Source organism: Paramisgurnus dabryanus, chromosome 1 (genome assembly GCF_030506205.2).
Source record: "Paramisgurnus dabryanus chromosome 1, PD_genome_1.1, whole genome shotgun sequence".
Lineage (NCBI taxonomy): Eukaryota > Metazoa > Chordata > Actinopteri > Cypriniformes > Cobitidae > Paramisgurnus > Paramisgurnus dabryanus.
Genome location: NC_133337.1, coordinates 25,187,468 through 25,209,969, shown reverse-complemented (window position 1 = coordinate 25,209,969; position 22,502 = coordinate 25,187,468). Strand labels below are relative to the sequence as shown.

Genomic DNA, 22,502 nt, shown 5'->3' with positions numbered 1-22,502 from the left:
TCCAAACTTAAAGTGCTGGCTAATGCTAAGCGGAAGTTTTCTAAGATTGTTATTCACGCCGGCACGAATGACACTAGGCTCCGCCAGTCGGAAATCACCAAAGATAATATTAAGGAGATGTGTGAAATTGCAAAAACAATGTCAGACAATGTAATATGCTCTGGTCCCCTCCCCGCCTACCGGGGAGATGAAACACATAGTAGATTAGTGTCTCTCAATGGATGGATGTCAAAGTGGTGCCCTCAGCATAACGTAGGGTTTATAGACAATTGGAAGCATTTCTGGGGAAGACCATTTCTCCTAACCCGAGATGGCCTTCATCCGTCATCGGAAGGAAGTGCTATACTCACTAAAAATCTGATCAATAGTCTTAATTCTGATATAGTATGACTATCCAGGGCCCAGGTCAGGAAACAGACGGATCGGCTTAACCGTCCATCTGTTAGCTGCCGTGATATGTCAAGACCACTTATATCCCAGCACTTCGAGTCAATCTTACCGAAATATCAGCACATTTCAACTGTATCTGTTCCCCGAACAAATAAATACAGGGCACCGCTTGTTACATCTGGTACAAATCTGATTCAAATAAAATTAGAAAACAATACATTAACAGATGAATCTCGAATCTTAAAATTCGGCCTTCTTAACATTAGATCGCTTACCAATAAAGAACCTATTGTCAATGAAATAATTACAGACCAAAACTTAGATGTACTCTGTTTAACAGAAACCTGGCTTAAAGCAGACGACTACATTAGTTTAAATGAATCCACCCCACAAGACTATTATTATAAACACGAACCTCGATTAAAGGGGAGAGGGGGTGGTGTAGCTACAATATACAACACAATGTTTAAAGTAAACCAAAAATCTGAGCTAAAATTTAAATCATTTGAAGTAATGTTGTTAAATATGGAAATAACTGATCGTAACCACAAACAGCTTTCTTTTGCTTTAGCGACAATCTATAGACCACCGGGCCACCATGCAGATTTCCTTAATGAAATAGCAGATTTCCTATCTGAGCTTGTAGTCACTGTAGATAAAGCTCTTATTGTTGGTGATTTTAATGTCCATGTGGACAACCCAAAAGACGCATTAGGATGTGCGTTTATAGATGTTCTAAATTCTCTCAATATTAGACAAAACGTGACAGGGCCAACGCATACTCGTAATCACACATTAGACTTAATTCTGTCACTCGGACTCAATATTAATGACGTCGAAATATCACCTCAGAGTGATGCAGTTTCTGACCATTACCTTGTGTCATACACTGTACTTCTAGATAGGATCACTCAATCTACAACATGCTACCGACTAGCCAGAACAATAATTTCCACCACTAAAGATAGCTTTATTAGCACTCTTCCAGACCTGTCCCAAATGAAACATGTAGCAGATAACTGTGACGATCTAGATATTGAAATAGAAAACCTAAACAATGTCTGTTCTAACACATTGGATGCCGTTGCTCCCATTCGAAAAAAGAGATTCAAAGAAAAACCGCCAGCTCCATGGTATGACCATCACACAGCAGCTCTTAAAAAGGCAGCTAGAAAAATGGAAAGAAATTATAGAAGCACAAAGTTAGAAGTATGGCGCGCAGCATGGAAACAGAGTGTTAAACACTACAGACAGGCTATTAAAACCGCCAGATCTACATATCTTAGCAAGCTTATAAATGAGAATCATAATAACCCTCGTTTCCTCTTTAGCACAGTTGCGAAACTGACTAGAAACAAAGAACAAACAGAAACCAATAGTAAACTTCAACACAATAGTAACGACTTCATGAACTTCTTTTCTAACAAAATTTCGGCTATTAGGGAAAACATCGTAGCTACCCAGGCAGCCACCACTCTACCCATTAGTTCACTTAACACTAGACTACCATACGAACATCTTGATTCATTTAAACCTACTACAATAGATGAGCTCTCTAAACTAGTCACATCATCCAAATCATCGTCCTGTATATTAGACCCCGTTCCCACAAAACTACTTAAAGAAGTATTCCCTGTAGTGTCAACCCCGGTTCTAAATATCTTTAACTCATCGCTAGAAATAGGATACGTTCCAACAGCTTTCAAACTAGCAGTTATTAAACCGCTGATTAAAAAACCACAGCTTGACCAAGGAGAACTTAATAACTTTAGACCAATCTCAAATCTCCCTTTTCTTTCGAAAATATTAGAAAAGGTAGTGGCAAGCCAGTTACGCACATTCTTGACAAATAATAGTACATATGAAAAGTTCCAATCAGGATTCAGGCCCCACCATAGCACAGAGACAGCGTTGCTTAGAGTTACAAATGACCTCCTATTAACATCCGATCGTGGTGAAATCTCAATTCTTATATTACTAGACCTTAGTGCAGCATTTGACACAATAGACCACAGAATCCTACTCAATAGACTAGAAAACTATGTTGGTATCAGTGGTCAGGCGCTAGCCTGGTTTAGGTCATATCTAACCAATCGCTATCACTTTGTTTATGTAAATGAGGAAGAGTCATATCACTCCCTGGTTAAATACGGTGTACCGCAGGGATCAGTTTTAGGTCCTATCCTGTTCTCGTTATACATGTTACCCCTAGGAGACATTATCAGGAAACATAACATAAGTTTTCACTGCTATGCGGATGATACCCAGCTTTACATCTCCTCGCATCCCAGCGAAACACACACGTTTTCTAAACTAAAAGACTGCATTAGCGATGTTAGTGACTGGATGGCACATAACTTTCTTAAGCTCAACTCCAATAAGACAGAGGTACTTATTATTGAACCAAATCGCTACAAACATAATATGTCAGATTACAAATTGCACATAGATGGCTGTACTGTGGTGCCATCTTCCACGGTTAGGAACTTAGGTGTGATGTTCGACAGCAACTTATCCTTTGATAGTCATATCGCCAACGTCTGCCGCACAGCATTCTTCCATCTTAGAAATATCTCAAAAATACGCCATATACTGTCTACATCTGACGCAGAGAAGCTTATTCATGCTTTTATGACCTCTAGAATAGACTATTGTAACTCGCTACTCGGGGGATGCCATTCAAATCAGGTCAACAAGCTTCAGCTAGTTCAAAACGCTTCTGCAAGGGTACTTACTCGATCTAAGAAGTATGACCACATAAGCCCAATTCTGGCATCTTTACACTGGCTACCAGTTAAATATCGCATCCAATTTAAAATATCACTAATCACCTACAAAGCTTTAAATGGCTTAGCACCCTCATATCTTAGAGAATTACTATCAGAATACAATCCATCACGCACACTACGGTCGCAAAATTCTGGCCTATTGATTATCCCTAGACTATCAAAAGTGTCTAAAAGTGGAAGATCCTTTTCCTACTTAGCCCCTAAGCTCTGGAATGATTTACCAACCGATGTCCGAGAATCAGACACAGTCGATCATTTTAAATCTAGACTTAAAACTTTTCTCTTCAACAAAGCATTCGCATAATTTGTCTAGTAAAGGTTCTTAACTTGCAATAGTTATTTTCACGGAACAAAGCACTCACGGTCATAACACAGACCAACCAAATAAATAAATAAAAACCTTTTCTGCATGAACACTTAAAATGAATTGCATTAAATAGTTTGCCACCGTTTGCCACTGAACCTGCATTAACGACGACAGTGGGGCTTCCGGCCTTAGTCAAACGGTTTGGCACGTATGGTCGGGTTGCGATTTTGGTGCTTTCGTGTGTCTTGTGAATAGTATGCCATACAGACCCGTTTGCCACTGAACCTGCATTAACGACGACAGTGGGGCCTCCAGCCTTAGTCAAACGGGTTGGTATGTATGGTCGGGTTGCGTTTTTCGCGCTTTCGTGTGTCTTGTGAATAGTATGCCATACATACCCGTTTGCCACTGAACCTGCATTAACGACGACAGTGGGGCCTCCAGCCTTAGTCAAACGGGTTGGCACGTATGGTCGGGTTGCGATTTTGGCGCTATCGTAAGTCTTATGAATAGTATGCAATACAGACCCGTTTGCCACTGAACCTGCATTAACGACGACAGTGGGGCCTCCAGCCTTAGTCAAACGGGTTGGTATGTATGGTCGGGTTGCGTTTTTCGCGCATTCGTGTGTCTTGTGAATAGTATGCCATACATACCCGTTTGCCACTGAACCTGCATTAACGACGACAGTGGGGCCTCCAGCCTTAGTCAAACGGGTTGGCACGTATGGTCGGGTTGCGATTTTGGCGCTATCGTAAGTCTTATGAATAGTATGCCATACAGACCCGTTTGCCACTGAACCTGCATTAACGACGACAGTGGGGCCTCCAGCCTTAGTCAAACGGGTTGGTATGTATGGTCGGGTTGCGTTTTTCGCGCTTTCGTGTGTCTTGTGAATAGTATGCCATACAGACCCGTTTGCCACTGAACCTGCATTAACGACGACAGTGGGGCTTCCGGCCTTAGTCAAACGGGTTAGCACGTATGGTCGGGTTGCGATGTTTTTGGCGTTTTCTCCTGGTCCTGTAAATGGTATACAATATAGACCCGTTTGCCACTGAACCTGCATTAACGACAACAGTGGGGCTTTAGGCCTTAGTCAAACGGGTCGTCAGGTTTCATTTTCTCTTAAAGATCGGAAGGTGACCCTTATTTACCATATATACCCTCGCATTGGGCCCCCAATTTGCTAAATCCTCAACTGTGGATAACATAATTATGCCGCAATATTTAGTCTGTCTGGAACTAAGCTGAGTTAAACCACATCACTGTGTGACACTTCAATACATATGAACGGCCGCTACGCTAATACGATTTTGTTTTTCTCTCCCTGTCTCGTCCTCGACCCGAGGACGAGACAAACAGACCCAGTCCCGGTAGATGTGAAAGTCGGCACACCTCTGATCTACTGGCTGTCCTTCAACGTTATGCCCAGCTGATACCTGACCAACGATCACCGGCAGAACCGCTTAATCTCCGCTAAATCTCCATTTCCGTTCTCCCAAGGGTTTTTCCCTCCTAGGACTTATTTTTCCTCGGATAAAAGCCCGGGGTTTTTTTTTTCTCCTAGGGGGTTTTTCACCCCGGGGAGGCAGCCTTTTTGGGCTTTACCTAGCTTCCTCTTCTATACGTTGCTTTAGTAATACGTGCAATTATAATATTGAGTCATAGCCGCAGCAAATTTAACTGCTCATGCTATCATGTATCCTGTTGTGCTATCTGTCGTTTTCTGTGCTTTTCACTGCTTCTATTTATGTAAAGCTGCTTTGAAACAATTGACTTTTGTGAAAAGCGCTATATAAATAAAATTGAATTGAATTGAATTGAAAAATTATTAATTTTACACTCCGTGTAGCATGTCCCCCGAACAAGGATGAGACTTTTACTGATGGTTTTATGTTGTTTAATCCTTTATGAACCGTAATCCATTCACAATATCACCAATGTAAGAGCTGAAATGTATTCAAAAACATGTAACTGATCATCTAAAATTGTTCACAATCTGCTGTCTTACATTAGTGCAAAACGATCACATTAACAGACAAAATTCTCATATCTCAACTTATTTACCATACCTTCTGCCTCTTTTGAGGGGCTGCAAGTATGAATTAAGACGTTTACCACGGCTTTGAGTTAAAGTTATTGCCGTATTTGGGATACCAAACTTAAACATAAACTGCGCTAGTCAGGGTGTGATCCAAGGTGTTGTTCCTGTTTCTTACCATCATACCAAATGAAAGAAAACTAATCAATGCAGAGGTAATCTTGTCATTTGCCACCATACATTAAAGCACATGCCTCTTTGCATTATAGTTGTTTGGTTTTCCAGCCAACCAGAAGTTTAATGTAAAGATCTAATTTTGATAAGACCACCTCTAGCTATTAATATCATTGTACAGTCCAATCCAATCCAGGCTACTGAAATCAATGCAGGTTGAACTGTTCCTTGTATATTCATTATTGCTTTGAACAATGGCTAGATCAATGTGATTGTAAGCTTGTGCTTCATCCCAGGTCATCTTCTGCTGGATCAGAACAAAACCATACTGACATAAAATGCTATGGGTGAAGAGACAGAGTCCTGTTGAGAAATACTCATGTTAACTCTTTATATATTTGCACAAACAAATGCTTTTTGTGTACATGTAAATAACATCTGTGTGACTGTAGATCAGAGCTATTCAACTGGGGAACCGCGGGCCAAATGCGGCCCTCCAGTCATCTTTACTCGGCCCGCCGGTTATGTTTGTCTGATTTAAAATCAGCATGGTTACTTTAAAGCAGCTTTCCTGTACAAAACCAATGATTGCCGATAAAACGGAAGGAGAGTCATAAAGGGGCTGCATAAACTTCATAACTATTGGATCCAGCTTGAGCTTTGGATGCATAAAAAAAAAACTGAGACTACACTGCATGTTACACGCCGACTGGAAGTGATGTATTTCAGTGTGTTCCAATCAAAACACTGTGTGCAAGGTGAAAATCATGAAAGCGTCCATAACACACGCTGTTTCTAAAGTTGTAGTAGGAGTATAAAATCTGAGAGGTAACCATGTTTTAAACATTTGTATTTACTTTTGAACACTTTGTGTCTTCAATAATTGCAAACACTTAATAAAGAAGTGAACAAACTGCAATAGTACAATAATTTATACAATAGACCCTTTTACAGCTCACGTGATCAAATAGCCTGCACGCACATTTTGGCAACAGAAGTGGTGTTGTTCCCCAGTCTTTCCAATGTGTTACTGTGGCAACTCAGAAAGTTTATCAAAACAGTTTCCCAGCATCAAAATGTCTAGTAGTTGCATTTGGTATATACACTAATCTAATATCCTAATATACAAGTATATGTATCTGGCCACTTTATATTTGACCATCTTCAATCCACTCCACTATAGTACACGGATCTGGTAGCTGTGTTAAAAAAAGTTAATAAAGTCAACTTTTTAAAATAACTTTCTCTCTTTGTGTTGCTTCACTGCTAAATCTTCAATTTCAATTCAATTCAATTTTATTTATATAGCGCTTTTCACAAAAGTCAATTGTTTCAAAGCAGCTTTACATAAATAGAAGCAGTGAAAAGCACAGAAAACGACAGATAGCACAACAGAATACATGATAGCATGAGCAGTTAAATTTGCTGCGGCTATGACTCAATATTATAATTGCACGTATTACTAAAGCAACGTATAGAAGAGGAAGCTAGGTAAAGCCCAAAAAGGCTGCCTCCCCGGGGTGAAAAACCCCCTAGGAGAAAAATCTTGCCATACTTCTGTTGCCAAAATGTGCGCACATACGTTGTCACGTCATCATTGGGTATAAACAGTAAAAGGGTCTATACAAAAAAAAAACTTTTGAAATGCAATTCACAATTTACATGCAGCAATAGAAAGGAACAGGCAGGTTTTGACTTTGTACGTGTCTGCTGGGTTCTTTGATGTACTGTATATTTACTCACATTTTACTCACAAATATTTTTGCATTAACATTTGTTGAAAATCTGTTTTTGTTGGTTTTGAAAAACTGATTTTGCCTGCAATATAAGGCTCTTGATTCAAATGACAACACAAAGCATTAGCCCAGGGGCACAAAGAAATTTCCAAGTCACCCTGCTCTGAAAAGCATTTGTGTATGATGTTATGTGTGTTAAAGTTAGGTAAGAGGCCTTTTCATAGATTTTTGGATGTTTGTGGACATTCAAGGCAGCTGCAGGAAATCTGCATACTGTATGACTTTAATTGTTGTCAGTTAGGGTTCACACATTCATGTCATAACATAATGTTCAACATGGATTGAACCACTGTAGTCACTTTGACTATTTTAATGATGTCTTTACCGCCTTTCCTGCATTGCTGCCTTTGAGGTCTCAGAAAGCTCTAGGATTTTAATTTGTGTTCTGAAAACGAACAAAGGTCTTACGGCCCAGCCAGCATTGATATGTGGACCCCACATGGGTCCTATCTAGGCAGCATGCTGGTTTCATGTGGACATTGGCTTAATATGGGCAATATATGTGGGTTCTCTTTATTTGGATCACATATACATATGCCCATGTGGGATGACAATATGGGACCCTTATAGGACCTATGTGGGCAAAAAAAAATTGTGCTTGAAATACATTTTTATACATTTAAACTCTTGAAAAAATTACTTTGGTTAAAAGTGATATAGAATGATTGAACAGGGTATTTATCCTTGTTCTGTGATGTGACATGTAGACTTTTTTTTTTTTGTTTGGGTCTGTAATGCCTTAGAAGCTTCCTAAAAACCTCTCTCAGATAGCTCTATTAGGGTGGGGGATTTTAAACAAGTGGTTTTGCACCTATTTGGCTCCCCCTACTGGCTTTACTTGCAATCTCATTACTGATTGGCTGACTGTGCTGCCACTCAAAAAAATGTAGCCAATTATTTTAAAGTGGAGGGGCAAGATGCCTGTGATGTCATAAGCATCAGTTTTTCAGATTGGGCCGTTTTCTGGCTGACATTTCTAAAGAGGAATTTCTATGAGACTGAGATGTTTAACATGTTTAGCACTTTTTGTATGTTTGTGAATGCGGGTAGACTACCATTATTCAACAAAGACAAGGTAAAAATGGTTTTTCATTCTCTGTCCCCTTTAGTTGTCATTTTATACAAAGAGCAAATAATATCACAGATAGATAGGATAAAATCAGTATAAGACTTTTTTAATAAAAAGGCATTATTTTCTATTGTGAAGTTTAATTTTGATCATTTTGCTTATATTTATTAATTATAAATTAATTATAGTGTTCACCTGCCTATAAATTTATCAAATATAATTTTTTTTCAATTTGCGCAGCTGAGAATGAGAAATGTCAGAAAGTTCATCAGCTTGTTAGTGCGTTAAGCCCAGTGCACACTGTGAGATTTCAGCCACGATTTAGCTGTCTGGGAAAAAATTTGAAATCCTAAAAGATTCCTGGAATCCTAGGCTAAAATCTGCTGTTTTTTATCACTAGTTTGACATGTTTACAGACCGTCTCTGTTCCATTCTTTCAGGGAACGAGAGTTACATCCGTAACCGAGACGTTCCCTTTCAGACGATCACAACGACGTCAAGTCGTGACCGACCAATTGGGAATCGGCAAACGTTTCCGAATTGGGAATCGGCAAACGTTTCAAAATTGGGAAACATTTCCAAATTAGCTGAACCGTCTGGGGGTGGAGTAGCCATTCGCAGGGGCGCGCTGCTCGTGAGAGCGCGTCTGCCACTGTGTTGAGCGAGGTGAATGCACTGACTGCAAAGGAGGAGATGACGAGCGTGATTCGACAGGTGACGAGAGCGCAAACCGCCTTGACGGTCGATATATGCAACAATCGCAATGTTGTCGGTGCGAAGGAGCCGGCGTTTAGTGGACCAGGGCAGCTCTCTTCTGCCGGGGCACAATCTCGGAGATCGCCTCAGTTTGCGCCGTGGACAATTGCTGGGCAAACGACTCCACGGACTCGCCGAAAAGGCGGTCTGTGAGACTGGAGCATCCAGGAACTTGTTCTTGTCTGCATCCGTCGTGTCAGCCAGACACAGCCATAGGTGGAATTCTTGGATCATTATGGTGGACATCGCACAGCCGAAAGTCGTGGCCTCCCTCGTGCAGATCTCTCAAGGCCTTCACTTGGTGGACCTGCAGCAGAGCCATGGCCAAGGTGGATGCCGCCTCACCACAGGCTTGGTACCTTCCAAACGCGTGAAGGAAGGGTTGGCCGGTCCTTCCCGGAGGCTGCGGGGGCCGGACACAGTTGCATCGCAACCCCACGCTCCACCGAAAGGATGCCGACATAACCCTTAGCAGCTCCATCAGTGAGAGAGGTGAGGGGTGAATGCTGAATGGTCGAAAACTGTCCGAGAATAGAGACATCCATGTTTGAGTCAGCTCTTCGTGCACCTCAGGAAAGAAAGGCACAGGAGGTGTGAGCTGAGAGGCCCGAGCAGCTCCTAGGTACCAATCATGCAGACGGGCTGGTTTGGGAGGAGGGGGGTTAACCCACTTCAACCCTACCGCTTCCGCCACTCGAGCGAGCACGGCTGCCATCTCCGGGTCGAACTCCGCCTCAGAGGGAGAAGGCCCCCCCTCTGATGCTGCTGAAGTTGCAGGTCCAGAAGGAGGTCCAATGGATTCGGCAGAAATCGTAGAACACGACTCTGTGGTCTCCATCAGGACCTCAAACGGCTGAGGACGAGGAGGCTGGGAGGTGGAGGACGCACCATGGCGGCATTCAGCACTGCAAGGGGGGCGGGTGTTGTTCCCGTAGAGACGACAGCCATCTCCGCAATCAAAGAGGGTCATGCTTTCACAGAGAGAACAAGAACCCTCCACGAACGCTGCCTCGGCGTGCTCGGTGCCCAAGCACGAAGACAGCGCTCGTGACCGTCTCTGGAACCCATGTACTTCTCGCATCCAAGATCGCACTTACGAAAAGCCATCCTGAAAAGGACCTTGATCTCCAGATATATACGAGATTTGCAGTGCTGTTTCTGAAGTACTTTGGTCTCATGTAACCAAACCTTCCTCTAAGGGCAGAAGGTCTGCATTCATTGGCCTAGGACTGTCTAATTGACATGTACAGCAACCAATCACAGTTCAGACATAATTAGTTTAACATCATGAGAAGAGGGGTAAAGCAATTGATGAGCTCTGATGCAAAAGACACAAAGTGCCACCTAAATCAAGAATAAAATAATGATGGTCCTAAATGCTCACGGCATGCATTATATGTTCATCAAAAACTTTTTCTACAAATCTGCCACATCTTTACTTTTTTAGCATTTGCATGTCAGATGATTTCTCAAGACAATGTTTTTCTTGTTGAAATGCCCATACTATACTTATACATTTCTGATTTTAAGGCTGTGTGATTTGTTACAAACACACATTGTTTGTGTGTATATTGTGTGAGGGTACCATGGTTACAAAATGCAAAGATGTCAGGCGATAATACGCAGCTTAAATTAACCAAGCTGGAAAAACCAAACTGAACTAAATGAACCAAAAATGGAATTGAGCTTAACAGCCAGTAACCACAATGTGCGTATGCGCAATATATGGAAAAGAGCAGAAGATTTTGTTAAAATCAAATGAACCTTTAAGAACTCCCAAACTCCAAGAACCTTGAATGCAAACGATTGATTCAACCTTACCAACATGTTTCCAACCTAAATATAATAATGCAATTGTACAGATACACAGCTGCATTATGCTATAACATTATGTAATTTTTAATGCATAAAGTATAGCTAAGTGGTAGAGCATTGCTTTAGGTCAAAAAGTGCACAAAGATCATTGGTTCGCACCTAGGGGAACACACGCATGCTGCCTTAATCTATTCCATATTCAGATGAAGTTATTATCAGTTTAGTGTCCATCTCTTAACAGCAGCCAGCTACCCAACAGACAACTCACAGTCATAAAGAAAAGATGTTGCAGGGTTACTTGTGAGAAAGTTGATCCATGACATGCATTCACAAATCTTAAAGCGATACTCCAGCCAAATATGAAAATTACTGTAAAATGTACTCACATTCAAGCAATCTGAGACACAAATATCCATAATCTTTTCAGATGTTTTGAGTTATTTTATAAGAGATATTGTATACCATATGAGATATAACACAATATTGCATCGATTATCCGCAGAAGACCTTTATTAACCCTTTGGAGCTGTGTGGATTATCTATGTGAAGGATAAATGCACTTTTTGGGCTTAAAAGTCAGAAGTTGTTCTCTTATCCCTGTTTTCTGTAGTTATGAAGCTTGGAAGGGCAAAGACATTTACTAAAATAACTCCAAATGGAGGTTTCCCAGACAGGGTTTAGATTAATCCAGGACTAGGCCTGGTTATATTAGGACATTTACGTAGTTTTTACAAACATACCTTAAAAAAAAAACATTATTGGTTTGCGTCTTGAGACAAACCAATTTCACCAATATATGTTAAGATATGTCAGTGCAAGGTGTTTTTAAATTAAAGTAGCTCAAACATGCATTTTAGTCTGGGACTAGGATAAGATCTATCCGGGAAACAACCCCCAAATATGTTTGACTGAATGATGGTGGACATATGTCAGATGGCTTGAGGGGTAGTAAATCATAGGGTAATTTGGATATTTTGCTTAAAGTGTTTTGAAGATCAGCACCTTTTAACGGAGATATCTGAAATGCAAACCTGTTTCCTATAGGCTGAATATTTCCATGGTCTGCCAAGCTTTAAGAATGAAGAGCCTCATATTGTAAAGACTATTTGGATGTAAATCACTTTCTGTACATCCAGGCCAAACTATGGATTTTGCATGAAAATTTGTGTAGGAAATGAAACCAGAATGTAGAGATTTTGTAGGGTGTAGATTGTTTCATCTTCACTCCTCGTTGTTTTTGCCGTTAAAGGTAAACTGAAGTGCTTCTTATTATTTTATATATTTCTTCTTATGTGTTTCATTGTACTTGCAGGTTCATTCACTTTGTTTTGAGCATTTGTGTCAATATTCAAGATTTTTTTTTTAAATTTTTAGATATTTTATTCAAGCTGTAAATCTGTTTTAAATGGAAACATTGTTTTATTGTCTGTTTCTCTCAGGTTAGTGTCTAACTTGTAATTTTGTATGCGTGTGTTATATTCATGTACTAGTGATATAAGTATACTTTACACACTCCATGCAGAGTTTGTATGTGTCTTAAACTAAATACACTACACAGACACCTTAAACCACCTGATCTTCACTCTATTGTCTATTTGTTTATTGCACTTTATATGCATGTCTTCATATTGAAAAATATATTTTATATCAGTTTTTTATTTATTTTTATATTAGTTTTTTTTACATTTTTACTGTCCTGCAATTTGTCTTTCTCGTGAGGGGAAAGTAAGAATTTCATTGTACCTACATATGACAAAAAAGAACCTGAAACATACTACTTCCTTGAGAAAGCTGTGCCACACATAATTATTAAGGAATAATTACATACTGTATTATATTAAAAGGTAGGGTAACAGATTTGATCCTGAAACATTTTTAGTTATGCTGGTTAAAAGTCTCCTCACATCCTGATAGCAATCACTGTGTTAAGTTGTTTAAATGTATTTGTAGAAATGTATGTCATCTGTGAAAGGCGTAGGACAAAAAAACGTTCAACCAATCATAGATTTCGGTCCGAACGGACGTTGCCTTTTTTGTCCCTCATATGTAAGTGTAATTTGAATGCCCACCGCGCAGCGAGTCCACGCAGACACCATACGTCATCGGCGCATTCACGTGCGCTCACCTCCTGTCTGTAAACAGTGAGAACAGCAAACTTTTCTGCTGAATTGACAACCTACACAAGAGGCACACACAATGAAAGACATCTTTTAGAACAACAACAGCAAAAACTGCCTGGATCAGCAAGAGCAAAAACCCAACTGAACATCGGTAACTTTACTGCTTTACCACGAGATGCAAACAGCTACAGGAGGCAAAGGGTCTGAAAGGATCGTTGCACTTTTTATTTTGGTAAGGTAGGTACGTGATATGTTTGTATTGAGATGGATTCAGATATTCTACTTTGATGAAACATTGTGTTGCTTATGAAATTTGTGTTATGTTATGGATTAGTGTAAAGATATAGTTACTATGTCTACACAACCAAAAGTTTGCTTTAACCAATTCTGATGTAAACCAGTTGTTCATGTTGGTTATTTTGGAAATGTTATTCACTTTGTACTGCAAAGTTTTCTCACTGGTAAATAAGACATGAGACGTGACCGTCTGATCTGTGCGTGTTCATGTGTTTTGAAAGAGGCGTGACTTTGGATGGCGATTTGACTGGAGGGTGGGATCGTGATTTAATTGCTAGGCGGCCACTGTTAGCATTTTTCAAAATGTGATACCCTACCTTATATAATAATTATACATACAATATAAGGATTGAGTAATCTAAAATCACAAAGTAGTAGAATCATAAGTTGTTTCCTTTAAAAAAATGCACAAACTTTAATTTTGTTTTCACCTATGTTTGTATAAAAAACATCTTGTTAAATGATTTTTTTTTAAATAAGCAAATAATTTCATAAGCTCATGTCTTATCTACTGCATAATAATATTTACATAAAATGAAAACAATACTGAAAACATGTAATAGTAGTTTAATGTGTTTATTATGGTTTGTTTAAATAACTTACAATGTGCTGAATAAGAAGGATAAGTTACTGCTGCTGTCGGATCATGTGAAGCATGATGTGTCACCAAAAAAATCAAACAAGTCGATTAGAAATTGCCGTTTAAAAAAAAACTCACACAGTTGTGACATTTTAAACCATCACCTGAAAAGGATAAAAACAAGAAGTCTTGGTATATTCCATCTATTAAACACTCGACTGACTGTCCCACTGTAGAGATACTGGTATGTCTCTGTGCTTTTATATTACATTGAAGACCCGTCAGCCCCGAGGAACAACATGAAAAGATTGAATATATCTTTATATGATGTATCAGGACAGTTCTTAATTTCATTCTTACACTCCCTCATACATGAAATTATGACCATAATCATTATGGAAAATGCTGGTTCTGGTTCAGTGACAATACGTGCCGGAAGTCTCACCCATAATTTGCGCAAAGAGTCATGGGGCGTAGAAATATTGTGGATACACCACTGATAATATAGTTATGTGGATTAGATTGCATTTTTGGCAGGAGATCCTTTTAAAAGTTACATAATGCATCTTTAAAACAAACAAAGTGAAAACATGATTGAAATTAAAGATTCATTGTGTTTTCATGCTGCTAACACTAAACTGCAGTTTCAAGAGTGACAACCTTGTATAAAATACAGGAGTGAATGCAAGCAATTTTCATTCCAATATTCTATCCTGAAATTGAGAATTCTAGTTTGCTTCATTCAAATAATTTATGAAGGTCAGGTGGAAAATGTCAATGATGTTAATAATATATTAAAGAGTTGTGTAGTATTTTTAATAATAAGCACGCTACTTTAATGCAGAGTTGAAGTTAAATATTTTGTTGCAGTAGTACAGTGCTGCATCAGACTTCTTCAAAGGTAAGAACACAAGACATAATAAACATCGACACTTAGTGGTTACTTCAGGATACTACAGGAGAGTTCACCAAAATGAAACATCTGTCGTCATGCACCCTCAAGTTATTGAAAAGATTAAAATAAAGAAAGAATTGTTATTATGATCAATTTAAAACCGTATTATACATTTTTATGCATTCACCAAGGAAATGAAAGTGTCCTGCTTCATATCATGAGGAAAATATAACGTGCAAACAGATCTTATGCAAACTCAGCTTCTGGTAAATGTCCTCATGTGAAAAAGTAAAAGGCCAGCGTTGTAAAGGTTGATATTTGCAATAAAGGTCATCATATGTGTACAGACACTAAAAGTGGATTGATTGTAGTACAGTGGACAAAATGACATCAGACTTATAAATAAAGTTGAAATGCTTAAATTAAATCATTTAAGAGCACTTTATAATTGATTTAAAAGAAGAAATGCTATAATTTACAGTTTCTGACAAATTTAATAAATCAATTTATAGGTGTGCTACTAATTTTATCTTCTGTCTGAACAAATAATCTTAGGTTTTTCAGCAGAATTTATTGGTGAGAAAACATTTCCATCTGGCTGCACTCTCCATGTTAATCTGATGACATCTATCCCACGATCCTTCAGTTTCTGATTGATCTGAGAAACAAAATCAGTTCTTGTTTATGTTACGTTTATGCAGATTATTTTGTATATGCACATAGAGAAATGTATCATAATCTACATCAATGTTTATGCATGTGTACATGACTTCAACTCAACCATTTTATGTGTTAATAAAGTTACGTTCAAGAAATGTTTTAATACTCACCCCCTGTAAGACCATCCCCATCACCGCAGGATCATTTGGATTCTGACTGGATTTCACCCCAATGTTAAGAATCTGTTTGATTGTATCTGTCAGAATAGAATACATATACAATTATTAAAACAATTTACTGTAAATAATTTATTTGCAACTGCTGTTAAGTAAACTCATTTGTGTTCATTTAAACCCAGTTTATTGCTCTGCCCTCAGAGTAAAGAACAACAGATGAGGCATCAGAGGGCTCACACAAATTTAGACATCCTGAGATTATAAAAACCTTGTGTTGATGTGAAGTAAAGAAAATATACAGTACAGGGTGCGCCTCAGCTCAAAGTCTCTGGGATCGAAACCCAGTGCACACTATTCATACCGTTGACCTGACACGAGCCATACAAACTTGATCAGTGCCCCCAGCAAACAACAACAACAAAAAAGAATCAAGTTTCATAGACTTTAATGCATGATTGGATAATAACAGATCTTTAACCTCAGATGATGAATGGGTGCATTTAAAAAAAATGAATAGATCTAATGGAGGACATTATTGCTGATATTTATTCTCAATTAGATTTGCTAACATGTTGTTTTATATGTGTGTATATACAGGGCCGGCCCTGGGCATAGGCGGAATAGGCAAATGCTAAGGGCGCCGCCGACCCCTTGGGGCGTCCGTGCGCCCAAATTATGTTTTTTTTAATATATGTATATAAACATTTAACTATAAATATTTATATATTTTATTATATAAATATTTTGCACAAGAAAACAGCAGTTAATAATGAATTATTAGTAGCATAGTATCTCGGAAGATCGTGCTTGTTAAATAGCTCTGTGGCTATACTGCACTGAAGCGGCAGTTTAAAATATAAACCCAGAATTCAACGTCAAGAACAAGAAAACGGAAACAACAATCAGACAGAGACGCGGAATTTACATAATGTTACACAGACCATGTTTAAATTTCAATGTTTCTGCACAGAAATACCAACTTGTTCACTTTGTTTGGTATTAATAAGCTGCGCATTGGAGTGCTGGCCGCGGTGCTGAAGACGCGCTCGGACGGAGTACTGGTGGCAGCACAGATATTTACGTGCAACCTATTGGAAACTATTATTCGTTATTATATGATTATTATTCGTTATTTTACTTTATTACTTCCTCTTAAGAAGAGTTTTGCAATTTTATTTCAATATTTCTCTTTATATAAATACTATTTTGTACTTAAATCTATAATTTCATTATTTTACTAACCCAACTAACTCATCTGAAAAAAATATATCTCTTTACAAAAAAACTTGTTTTCTTCTATTTAAAAGCTGTAATTTCGTTATTTTACTAACCCAACTAATGACTCCTCCACTTTCCAATTGATTGCACGTAGATATCTGTGTATATGTGCCATCACGCGTCTTCAGCACCGCGGGGAGCAGCCAGCACTCCAATGTGCAGCTTATTAATACCAGACAAAGTTGGTATTTCTGTCCAGAAACATTGAAATTTATACATGGTCCGTGTAACGTAATTTAAATCCCGCGTCTTGGCCTTATTGTTTTTCTCTTGTTCTTGACGTTCGCTGAATTCTGGGTTTATATTTTAAACTTCCGCTCCAGTGCAATAGCCACAACGCTATTTAACAATGAGCACAATCTCCCGAGACACTACAACCCCAGCAAGCAATTTTGCGGCTAATAGACGTCTAGTAGCCGTCTAAACACCCCCCTGACGTCTAGGCTAAAACAAGGCTAATTTTGGGCTGTCAGTGAAAATCTAGTAGACGTCTATCACAGCCCAAGAAATAGACTAGTCATCAAATAGACGGCTATTAAACGTCTACATATATACGTCTAATAGACGGTGAATGTGGGTCTAGGCTAAAACAAGGCTAATTTTGGGCTGTCAGTGAAAATCTAGTAGACGTCTATCATAGCCCAAGAATAGACTAGCCGTTAATTAGACGGCTATTAAACGACTATACGTGTGTGTCTAATAAAGAACAAAAGAATGGCTAAAGAATTCTTTTTAATCCATTAAAAAAGGTTCTCATAAACATGCAATTTATTACAAAAAATATTGTTAATACAATAGAAATTCAGATAAGACAAAATGAAGAAAAACTACTTAACAAAAAGAATAAAAACAGTAACAAAATAAAAGCATAAATAACAAAATACAATTTGAAAAATGAAATAACATCTAAACATTAACAAACTATCTTCAGTTCACATCAACTTATTAATTGTACTAATTTCTATACCCCCCCCTCCCCGTGCTCTAGTGATGGGCAGTCCGGCTCTTTCCATTGATTCGGCTCTTTCGGCTCAAGCTCCGGCTCTACATTTTAGTGATGGCAGCCCGGCTCTTTTCATAGATTCGGCTCTTCTGGCTCAGCTCCCTTAGAAGAGCCGGCTCCCCTGCCTGCGTCTGAAGATTCGGCTCTGCTCGTTCGCTACAAAGAATCAGCTCTTAGAGCCGGCGTTCGCGAACGACCCATCACTACCGTGCTCCCTGGTGCCTGTTTGAAATGCCCCCATTGCATCCTTCACTTCCAGTTCTGTTGCTGATGGGAAGTTGTTCAACACAGCATCTGCCAAATATGAAAAGAATGCATGAGACAAGTATTTCTGCTTTATGTTAAATGTGATAGTCATTCTCTTTTGAAAAAGTCATATATAAACATTGACAGGTCAACAACAGTAATCATACCGTTCTCATTACTAACAGAAGTGCATGTTTCTCTGCGTGTGTTTAATGACATTTTTGGAACTAGCAAAAGAGGCTTAAAGGCAGGGTATCTGATTTTGATCCAGAAACATTTTAGTTATGCTGGTTGAAAGTCTCCTCAAATATTGATAGCTCTCACTATGTTAAGTTGTCTAAATGTGTATTTTTATATATTTGTGTCACCTGTAAAAGGCGTAGGAACAAAAAACGTTCAACAAATCATTGAACCCTGACCGAATGCAATAATTGGACGTGGGCATGGGCCAGTTACCGGTTTGAAGGTATACCGAGATTTTCAGAGTCAAGGTTTTAAAAAACCGTTTTCAATGTATGAACTGTGTTTACACAAAGTGAATTAAATCATGTAATTGAATTCATGTTTACATTTACAATTGAAAGAATATTATCATTTAAAGGCTTTATTTTTACCTGGCATAAACGTTGTTTGTTGCTCAAAAATAAATTGTATTGTGTCCAGTTGAAAATTTGATATTTTCAAATGTCGGCATATTAAAACAACACATTTTAGTGTCACAATGGCAATACCACAACACCGTGGTATTTTTGCTTACGGTTATCATACTGCCAGAATCTCATTCCGGCCCATAATTGGACGCATTAAATTTTTGCCCCTCTTCTGTGAACGTGTTTTGCATGCCAATTTACAACCTGTTCACACTCTGTAAAAATAGGGAGAATCAAATAAACCTTCCTGCTGAATTGACACAGGAGCTACAAAACGAAAGACATTTTGAAACAACAAAAAAACATCTGGATGAGCAAAGAGCAAAAACCCAAATTAACATTGGTAAGTTCACTGCTTTTCTGAAAGATGGAAACAGCTACAGGTCTGAAAGGGTCGTTGCAGTGTTTCTTTTGGAAAGGTAGGTATGCAGTGTGATTCTATTTTGATGGATTCAGATTGTATTTTAATGAAACTTGTTGCTTATGTAGTTTGTGTTCCTTTACGAATTAGTGTAATGATATTTATCTTTTCAAATTTCTAAACGTGCTGTATTTATTTCGGATTAAAAAAAGTTGTTTATGTTGGTTATTTTGGTAATGTTATTCACTTTGTCAGTCTTACTGGTTAATGAGATAGGAGTGTGCTTCTGGTTGGTGCGTGTAGGCTAAAGTTAGTATTTTTCAAAATCAAATACCCTGCCCTTTAAGATGCCAAGTATAAAATATTCACGATACAATCTTATTGACATAAAACCTGTCAAATGTCTAAAAATAAAACATCTAAACAATATTGTATGGATAAGTAAACTGTTGTATCGGCAAAGAGTAATTTAATCTGGGGCTTTTAATATTTAGAAAATATTAAGGCAGTACCGGACTGTCGTCAATTACTCCTCACATAACCTAATGTCATATTAAAAGTACTATTTTGTGAAACACCATGTAGCCTAAAACTACATACAAACACACTTACCTTTAATAACTGAGAACTGGTGTTTTTTCAAATGCTTGCTTCTGCAGTGGACCACCACCATTCATGTTGAACTTTGAAATTAATGAATTTTAGTGAACTCTAAAATACAAAAGACAATGTCGTTAACAGTTGCAGACTGAAATATTTTCAGATTTTTTGTGACCACATGAAAGACTGTTGACACCACAATGTCTGATTAATATTGCATGTTTAGAGAATTTACCTGTCCAGCATTCTTCCGGCACGGTCTCTCAAGTTTCTCCCTCCAGTTTCGCACAGCTTTGACACCTGAATAGCACATGCCTATGTCAGTAATTGTACAGTATTGTATGCTTCAGTGTACAAGTGTTTACCAACCTTAAAGGTTAATGCCCACTGACCTGCAAGTTTTCCCTCACTAACACAATAAAACTTTTTTTTTCCAACAGACTGAAGGCCTGTAAGTTAAATCCATATGGAGGAATAGCTTTCCCCCACAATCTATCTCTGCATGCATAATTGTAAAGCACCACATTGCCTACATTACTGTAAGCAACACAGTAATAACTTAGCTAAGTTAACGTTACTGCTGTTACTAAAAAGCAGCCTACAAATCACTCATGTTGATCTTCAGTGTAACGTTACATAGACTCATTTACCTCCACTATTTTATTACATTGCAGGTTGTACTGTTTAGGCTTTATAAAACATGGGTTACTTACTATGTTATACTGTTAAGTTACCCGCAAAAATGTCGCGATTCCAACAACAAATAAAGTAAATCAATTTTAAACACATGTAAAATAAAATAATTAAAAAAAAAAACTTACAAGACCAAACGAGTGTGGTAGATTGCTTTCCTCGTGGCTGCTTGCTGATGTTGTTGCCTTTCAAACAGCGGAAATCTTTCTCGTGAGATTTGGCCTCGTGTTTGTGTACTGCTGCCATCTAGCGGTTCGGAGTTGTAACTGAATTTTGTTTATCTTTGAAATACGGTCAAATAAAATGAATGTTATGCGTGACAGCAGATATTCAGATAAGATAAATTAAACCAAACATCTTAATTTCACTGGTGTATTTGCATGCCTGATAAAATATCATAATTCTTTCAAGTTATTTTGGCAAAAACTAAATTTTATTAAATTCAAGGTTATTTTGGGCTAAACATGGTTTGTTCGTAGTCGGTCTATTTATGAGCTAAATAGTGGCTATGTACGACGGTGCATAAAACACTTTAAAGAAATTAAACAAACCTTGTAATCGCTGTTAACTTTGCTTACAATGAAATACCATACATCTCACAAGTTATTTTGGCAAAAACCACATGTAATTAAATTAATGGTTATTTCTGGGCTAAACGTGGGTTATTCGTAGTCGGTCTATTTGTAAGCTAAATAGTGGCTAGTACAGACGGTGTATAAAACACTTTAAAGAAATGAAACAAAATACCTTAATCGCTTTGAACTTTGTTTACATGATTAAATATCATACATCTCACAAATCATTTTGGCAAAACAACATGTAATTAAATTAATGGTTATTTCTGGGCTAAACGTGGGTTATTCGTAGTCGGTCTATTTGTAAGCTAAATAGTGGCTAAGTACAGACGGTGAATAAAAACTTTAAAGAAATGAAACAAAATACCTTAATTGCTTTGAACTTTGTTTACATTATTAAATATCATACATCTCACAAATCATTTTGGCAAAACAACATGTAATTAAATTCATAGTTATTTCTGGGCTAAACGTGGTTTATTCGTAGTCGGTCTATTTATGAGCTAAATTATGACTACGTGCAGACGATGCATAAAACACTTTAAAGAAATGAAAAGAAATACCTTGTAATCGCTGTTAACTTTGCTTACATGATAAAATAGCATCCATCTCACAAATTATTTTGTCAAAAACCACATGTAACCAAATTAAAGTTTAATTGGGCTAGAAGTGGGCTAGGCACAGCCCGGCTATATCGGGTCTATACTGAAACGAGACGTTGAAATGACGGCTATTGCTTGCTGGGAACATGCTACTAATAATTCATTAATAAGAGCTGTTTTCTTGTACACAATTAAATATTTTAAGTTAAATGTACAGTGTTAAAACATGTAAAAAAGACAAGATTTTAACAATGTCAAGATCAAATGCCTGAGTAACAGGGTATTGTGTGTATGTGTTTGTGTGTGTTTCCAAAATATTTTCAACACTGTGCAGTTTGTTTCTGTGTAAGTTATGAACAAAATGATTGGAACACAATTGTGATTCTGTGATTCTAAAGGGCACCAGGTGAAATCTTGCCTAGGGCAGCAAATTGGCCAGGGCCGGCCCTGTGTATATACAAATAATAACCAGACTATATTGTAACAGTTCCAGTAAATGTTTCTTCTTTACAGTACTTTGTGCAAGTTGTAATCTTACTCCCTCCCATTAGAGGGCAATAGGGGGTCATTATAAGGGAGATTTCTCTAGGCTAGAGAGTAAAAGGAAGGAGCAGTGCTTGAAGTGG

At 38.1% G+C, this 22,502-nt stretch overlaps 1 long non-coding RNA gene across 1 annotated transcript; it reads right to left on the bottom strand.

Annotated features, from left to right (window-relative positions):
• Positions 1-17,861: 17,861 nt before the first annotated feature.
• Positions 17,862-20,883, bottom strand: LOC135779327 (uncharacterized). The gene is made up of 4 exons (XR_010544757.1): positions 20,828-20,883; positions 20,242-20,306; positions 20,019-20,117; positions 17,862-18,443 (listed from the first exon to the last, which is right to left on the bottom strand). It is a non-coding gene; the product is annotated as an uncharacterized lncRNA (long non-coding RNA).
• Between the last annotated feature and the right edge of the window lie 1,619 nt (positions 20,884-22,502).